The sequence below is a fragment of the Numida meleagris genome, unplaced genomic scaffold (genome assembly GCF_002078875.1).
Source record: "Numida meleagris isolate 19003 breed g44 Domestic line unplaced genomic scaffold, NumMel1.0 unplaced_Scaffold630, whole genome shotgun sequence".
Lineage (NCBI taxonomy): Eukaryota > Metazoa > Chordata > Aves > Galliformes > Numididae > Numida > Numida meleagris.
The window spans coordinates 3,949-11,499 of record NW_018364845.1 but is presented as its reverse complement, the minus strand read 5'-3'; the positions used below and the strand labels follow the sequence as shown (position 1 = coordinate 11,499).

At 47.2% G+C, this 7,551-nt stretch overlaps 1 long non-coding RNA gene across 1 annotated transcript; it reads right to left on the bottom strand.

Annotated features, from left to right (window-relative positions):
• Nucleotides 1-6: 6 nt before the first annotated feature.
• Nucleotides 7-7,537, bottom strand: LOC110391914. Its single transcript, XR_002434178.1, has 3 exons — nt 6,486-7,537; nt 5,190-5,288; nt 7-4,051 (listed from the first exon to the last, which is right to left on the bottom strand). It is a non-coding gene; the product is annotated as an uncharacterized LOC110391914 (long non-coding RNA).
• Between the last annotated feature and the right edge of the window lie 14 nt (nt 7,538-7,551).

Sequence of the window (7,551 nt, the reverse complement as noted above, 5' to 3'; positions counted from 1 at the left end):
CTCCGGTGACCCTTTTAGTATTATTCTTGCACGCAGAGAATCTAAACCTGGTCCCTGGCCAGCAACTGTACGTAACATCAATACGATGAGCAGCAAAATGGCGTTTATTGATAAAAGCTACAGAACTATATAGTATTTCTTATCTTTTTACTAGACTGTTCCAGAAGCTCATGCGGCTCCTGGCCAATCATATTGAATATCCCGCTTCTGACCTGTCACTTCCGAAAGGCCATACATGGAGTTGTTGTGCCCTTTGTTACGAAAACAAAGAAGCACAGCCCCTCGTGGTTACGACATGGGTTCAAGTATGTAAGTGAACCAATAGCAAGCATATGGGGGCGGGGCCTTCCACGTTACAGCGTGAGCTCCGTAACACGCCTACTACAACATCTCCCCCTCCCCATAAGCAATAAAATTTTACCCGTTACAGCGCGATCGCAAACACGACCGCAAGTATCTTATCCCTAAGCTTATCTCTTACCTAAGCTATCTATTATTAAAACTCTATAACACACGCGCAATATAAATGCCTATTACTAGCTGTCCTAAAACTTACTAAAAGTTTTCACACAGCCTATGATGTTCTAGGCTGATCTAAAACTCCATCACAGCTTACGCTGTAAGCACAGTTTCCATAGTATAGCGTAGCGTAGCAGTTATCACGCTGTAAGCATCACTGTATGCATCCTACAAAGCAAAGCGTGCATAGCATTATAACCTTATACCTAATCCTCTAAGTATCTATGCAAACCATGGTCTCAGACCTCTAAACTAAGACGAAACAGAGTTACACAGCGAAAACGCACTAAGCCCACAATCCAAAAATCTATGAATTGTGTGTAAAGAGCCTTCTACGATAAAGCTTCTAGAATAGTGTTTTTCAAGATAACAATGTCAGCCCTTAACGAAATCATCACCTATTCATGAACACCTGACTTTTGAGTCATTTCAAGCAAATGGACTCCATGTAGATGACAAGGCACTCAGAGTAATCGAGCCGCCTTGCTCATTTTCCGTGCCACACAAAATGCTGTTCTGGGTGTGCAGCACCAAGGCTGAGTCGAAAGCATGAGAAAACAGGCGCCGTAAGCAGGTGATCACTTCGAAGAATGATTCTCGAAGAAATCTGCAGTTCCTTGTCGAGGTCTTCTTCCCGCTTGAGCTTGCTGGGCTTAGGTCTTTTCCTCCAGCAACTCCTGCAAATAAGACTCAAACCCTAATGTCCATAGCTTTATACCTAAAAGCCTATAGCTATTCCATTCTACAAAAACACATGTCACGCTCTATTCTAATCTTCTAACATTACATCAAACATCGTCAGATTAGCTTGCTCAACTGTCCAGCAAGCCAACCTTTCTATTGACATGCTAAACAAAAGAAAGATACAAGGCAAACATAGCATAATGACATAAAATATTGCCAAACCCATTAAAAAGATAAACACTTATTTGGCCCATGGCCCAAGGCTGCAACCTGGAAAAGAGTCCCTAAGGGTCCCATTCTGTGTGTACCTGTAACTGATTAAAGAAAATCTTCAACTTTCGTATACTCTGACATATTGAAAATCCACAACTCCATAGAGTTGCATGTCAGATAGAATTGATACTAGTGGCAAGCAAGCTAAAACATCACTAGGAGCATTACTTTCCTTAACTGACTAACATCCTAACTTGGTGAGTGTGGCTAAAACTGAGCGGTGCTGTTTCTAGGTATGTTTGAATCTGAGAGACAGAATGTCTCAAGAACAGAGACAAACAAACCATGCACTCCCCTTAAAACTATCAGAATACTTCATTCTACCCCAAGATCTTTCTATAGTGAGAGGCATTTGGGCCCCTGATATAGGTGCCAATTGAAGGGACCAGCGAACTAAAAATCTGCTGGACAATACTCCAAAATCCTATATCAGAATCACATGTGAAATCAAAGATAGCGTGCACCTTTGTCTCGAGTGATGCGTGGTCATATTTCTAAAATCCTGACTAGTGGGATGAAAGACAGTTAATCATTCTATAGTACAGGATCATCCCTTTGCCTGGGATTCCTTTCCAGGTTTTGCCTTCACAAATTAAGAAAATGCCAATTGACAGGCTAATAACACCTTAACCAAGAATTACTGACAATGAAGGTGATAAAATTACACGAAAGGAGCTATTCCCATAAATTCTAGCATTGGTAACATCAAATCCTGTGAATTCACATTCTATCTATTACTAAAATAGAAGCAGCACACAGTAACCTAGCTTATGCCTAATAATTGTAATTCTTAAGGCTGCATTACTAGCACAGGAAAACCACCTACTTTGCCATACTATTACTAGAGTTGTTATTACAATACCATCCTGAGAGTAGTGCAGCCTTCTTCCATCACTCACTATAGTATCTATAATGTAACAAACTATGAAACAATACCAATGAGCAAGAAACTTTCTGCCTTGAAATGAGGCTGAATGCATCACACTGGAACCCACATAGGGCCAGTCCCTCACTTAAGATCTCAGGCTGCCAATGCTTCTGCGTGGGTTCATCCATAGTCACCGCATTCGAAATAATTCAATGCACAGAGCGCCTTTGCTTGTATCTCGGCATGCCTGTCGACAGGTATCTTCCCCCTATATCCTTCCCCCTCCCCAAGGACATGTAGTTTTTCCTTAAGGAGGCAATTAGCACACTCCACAGTTGAGTTGGACTTTGCATGCTGTGTGGCCACGATAACAGTGGAGGAAGTATCTATCGTAACTGCAAGCCAAGCGCGGGGAGAGAAATGTAGTTCCCAAGTGAAATCTGTCTGCCAGACCTGCAAAGCTCCAAGGCTGCAAGGGTTAACTCCCGCTCCTTTCTTAGGTGTAGAATTACAATGAAGGCATGCCTGAACAACATCCCAGGCTGCAGACAAAGGGATGGAACACATTCTTGCCAACCCACGAGCTCCCACGTAAGGAGTAGAATCGCAAGCCTCTTGAACTGTAAAAACAATGCTGGCTACTCTGTCAGCAATAGCATTTCTGGTGGTAAAAAAGCTTGGCACCTCCGAGCTAGGATATCCTTCCTGGCCCATGCGAGCCAGCAGCCTAGCTGCAAAAGCTGAACCCGTGGCATGAATGTCAGACCTGAGGTCCGATCCCTTTAACTGATCACAAAAGAATTTCCTCATTTGTGGAGGGATGCCCAGCACAGGACTCGAACCCACAACCCTGGGATTAAGAGTCTCCTGCTCTACCGAGCTATCTGGGTACACTGGAGCCATTCTTGGAGCTGCGTGGTGTGTCGCGGTGTGGAGCGCCTGCAGCCAGCCGCTGGCTCACTCCCCCCGGCCCTCCCCATGGGCGGAGACGGGGGTTGTGCAGTCAAGCCCTGCACTATCTCTAACCAATCAGCGTTCTGAGCACGCCCATCGAATCCGCCCAGAACGCGCCCATCGGTGCCAACCCCTTGCATCACCGCCTTTTCCGATGTAACCCCTCCCCTAGGCGGACCGGGTTGCGCCTCCCCCTCAAAGGGGCCGGGTGGTGCCGGCGCAGATGGTCCGCCCCTTGATGGGTGGATACAGCCTTCTCCGGTTTCCGCCCCTGAAACATTACGTAATGAAGGATTGACGCGGATAGGGAGGCGGATACGGAGGAGGAGTTTCGGGAGTCTGCTGCGCGACGATTCGTAAGGACGACGGTGGGTGTTCCGACACGCCCCCTTCGCATTCCTCAGCAGTGATTGACATCTGGTCGGTGGCGCCGGAGGCAGAAACGGTCGGCGTGGCCGGCGCCATTTTTATCGCGGCACTGCGGAACGGAGCGGCTCTTTCTAGGGCTGGGAACGGGGCTGGGGCCGGCGGCAAAGCTGGGACTGGCGCTGGCAGCAGGGCCGGGGCCGGCGGCAGCTCGACCCGAGCCGCTTCACAGGAATCGGCGAACGGCTGCGGCGCCGCTTGAATCACTTGTTTTTCTGGCTCCATAATCTTCCTGTCCTGTTCATGAATCTGATGGTTCTTCAAGTCCAGAACATGTCTTAAGCTCATCAGATCTTTCTCTAAGTGCAGATACAGAGCTTGTACAATCTATGAAATATACCGGCAATTTGTCTATGTCAGCCATAAATGCATCTTCAGCCATTAGGTAAAGTTTCCCCAGTCTACCCAATGGTTTAGGACTCCCAGTGCTGCGAAAGGCAGATGGAGGTGGGCCTCCCCAGCTGATCTGAACCCTGATATTCTCTCCTGGCACATCCTTTTAACTGGACAGCCACTGGTACCTTTCTTTTGAGCAGCCTCATGGTTAGAAGGATGGGATGCTGCTGATTCATGGTTTTCTACATTTCTTTGACTGTAACTCACTCTAGTGAGCTGCCTTGGAGTAACGGGCATTGACATCACGGTGACACAGCAGAATTTGTCCTGTCATTATGTAAATTAAGTACTGCAGCAGGCATGGAAGGCACTGACGCTACCTGTTTCCATGGCCAAGCCAGTTTCAGACACCTGTGCTCCTTTCCTAAGGAGTTTTCCCACCTGAAAGCTTCCAGAGACCCTCACTCACCCTATTATGTCCATTCCCTGTCCCCCTCTGTCTTGTTGATAGAGCTGCTCATGGGGATGTGCTGTGAACATGCTGAAATGACCCAAATTAAAGAACCCTCTTCAGAGAGGCTCATTTCAGGGTTCTTTAATTTCAGATAAATAATTGCAGCAAGCGTTCACTTGCACACTGTAAATTAACAGCTTGGCCCCAGTAGACAGCAGTTGAATAAATATTTAATGATGTGACAGGTCTGTCCACATAAGCCCAGGATAAAAATGAGGGAGCGGAGAGAACATCAGAGAAGTTGGCTCAGAAGGCACAGAAAGGAAACACAAATGTGAAAAGACAAAAAGTAAAGAGAAAGAGAGGAAAAAGGAGAAGACGAATGGACAGCAATAAGGACATATGAGATAGAGCTGAGGGAATGTTTTGGAAACAGAGCTACATATGCTGGGTGAAAGAATAGAGGATAGAAGGAAGACAATGATCAGCGGCCCTTTGCTGAGGTGTATTCAGGGCAAGGCTATGCTTCCTGACTTTTCTACAGAGTTCAAGATTTGGGGGCCTGGTTGGGGCATGATCCCCAGTCCCTGGGGTAGGATCCCGTTGCTAACACCGACGTGTGCAGCACACAGAAGCACATATCTTGATGGCTGTATAATGATAGTTGCCAACTACCTTCAGCTGTTCCTCATTGTTTTTCTTCAAAGCCTCCTCAAATCGGTCTGCTCTGGCCTTCAGGCACTTGTTCTGGAAGGTGAGGGTGTCTATCTCATCCTGCAGGGGTGGAGAAATGACCACATCACCATGTTATCACTCCTCTCGCATCCACACAAGCCAACCTGTGCTGTGCAACCACCAGGGGAGCTGACCAAAGCTCGGAAACCACCTCCAGGTGAATTTTTCACACGAGGCCACTTGAATGGACAGTGGGGCTTTCACAACAAAATGCCTCAGGGAAGCCTGAGATCTCTGCAATGCCTGCAGCTAACTGGCACCAGCTGGCACTGCTCCATTATGTGTCTTCAATGCTAAATCACCCCATCACCTTGGGATGAATAAGAACAACCACGCCTTCCTTGAGACAGCTGGCATTTATACTGCAGGCGTGAAAGAGATCTGTTGTGCAGTTCCTGCAGTCTGATTGGGGCGGTGGAGATGCCCACTGTGCTTCCTTCACCTTTATAGGCATCAGTCCAGCCTGCTCGGGGGCTTCTGATATGATAATAAGCAGCGATGAGTTAGCAGAGTGGGCTTTGAATGACATCTCAGAGCTATCCACGGGAACAATGTGCTATTTTAAGCAATCTTATTTCTGTTCCCATGAAAGGCATTCCTGTGCCTTCCATACAGCCCACACCTGTAAAAGATGCAGTTGCTGCGAGGCCACATTTTATATTTTGTATTTGTCACATCTCACGTGACACACACTCACGTGACAGTGATGTAACACTGCATCAGTGCATATAGCAGAATAGGCTGATACACCTGGAACTGTAAAGGCTGCATGAGGAGTACAGTGACAAGTGCTGCATGTAACAATACATACCAGTTGGGTTTTTTTTGAATTGTAATTAGTCTCTGCCTAGACAATGAAACAGAGCTGGCACTATGTACTCAGGCATCTTGTTCACACAAGGTTTCCAAAGCTAGCATGAACCCTGGCTGTATTTCCCTCCCTCTAGGTTTGCCTGCTTTTCTCTCTGACACAGTATTTTTTGAACCAGCCAAGGCAGGAAGAAAAGCCCAAGGGGCACCTTGGCTGCTCATCTCGCTTTGGACAGGTGGAGCAGAAGAGGCCTTTAGAGAAGTTGAGGTATCCCTGGCACAAGGGTCCCTGTGCTGAAGGGATGTGTAGGGACACAGGGGAGCAGTGCCCTCACAATGGGCACCGCAAACTACAGCTGGTAAGAAGCGAGGGCCCGGTGTGCTCTGCAACACCATTGCAGGGTGGGAAATAACAAAACTGCTAACCTGGAGTGACAGCCGCAGCTTCTCAAAGTCTTCCTTTAATTGTGTTTTCTCCAGTTCGTGAGACAAAACCAGTTCTGGGGAACACACACAGACATGACATTGCTAAGTGAAGTCCAGCAAAGCAGGGTCTGAGAGCACAGAGACTGGGAGCCAAGCACCATTTGGGAAGCAGTTTTAGGGCATGGAGGTTGAAAAGGAAACCAGTAGTAACACACCGTGGGATTCTGGGAAAACTGTTTTGGGGAACAACATTTCCCACTCTTTCAGAGGTATCTCTATATCTGTGCAGCCAAATTCGGATTATTCAGATTTGTCAGCTCCCAGGGGCTGTGATCTGAAAAGGTTCAGTCTAAAAATGGGCAACTGACCACTTCAGGGTGAGTATCCCCACACCAAGGGATTTGAAATTAGGTACATTTGCGAGTTAGGATTGCAATTTCTTTGGGGAGATAAAAAGGGGAGACAGCAACCTGGATGCAAAAAGGCGAATGATGGTGCTTCTCCAGGAGCTGTGGAGGATCTGTAAGGTTTAATGATGCTGTCAGACCCTGGAGACAAAAACTCCCCTATTAATATTACACGATTAAGGGTTTCACTACTAGAAAAGTCACCTTGGACTGATGAATAACCAAAAGTTAATAAAGTGGAATAGTTTAGCCTACAACCCAATGGCACGAAACTGGCACTCGGTACTCCATACTCGGCATTCGGTATTACCTTTTTAGCACACAGACAGCCTATTTTGTGTCTGTGCCCCCCAGCCCATGGGGCTCTGCCCTCTAAGCATTGCTCCCTGATGACAGCACGAGCACTGCTCTCCGAGGCTCTGTGCAGCGACTGCAGTGCTGCTTGCGGGCACAGGAGGGCATCCCGCACCCACAGCAGGACCAGGAGCACACGCTTTTGCCTTGATAACCACCCCTAAGTTTTACCATCAGAAAATGCTAGCAAAAATGCATAGATAAGTGCAGCCTCAAGCAAGGAATAGCTTTTAAGCACTGACACTAAGAGATGTTCAGTAAGCTCTGGCATCCTGAGTGCCCAAGGGTTGGGCTCAGGGGCCCAG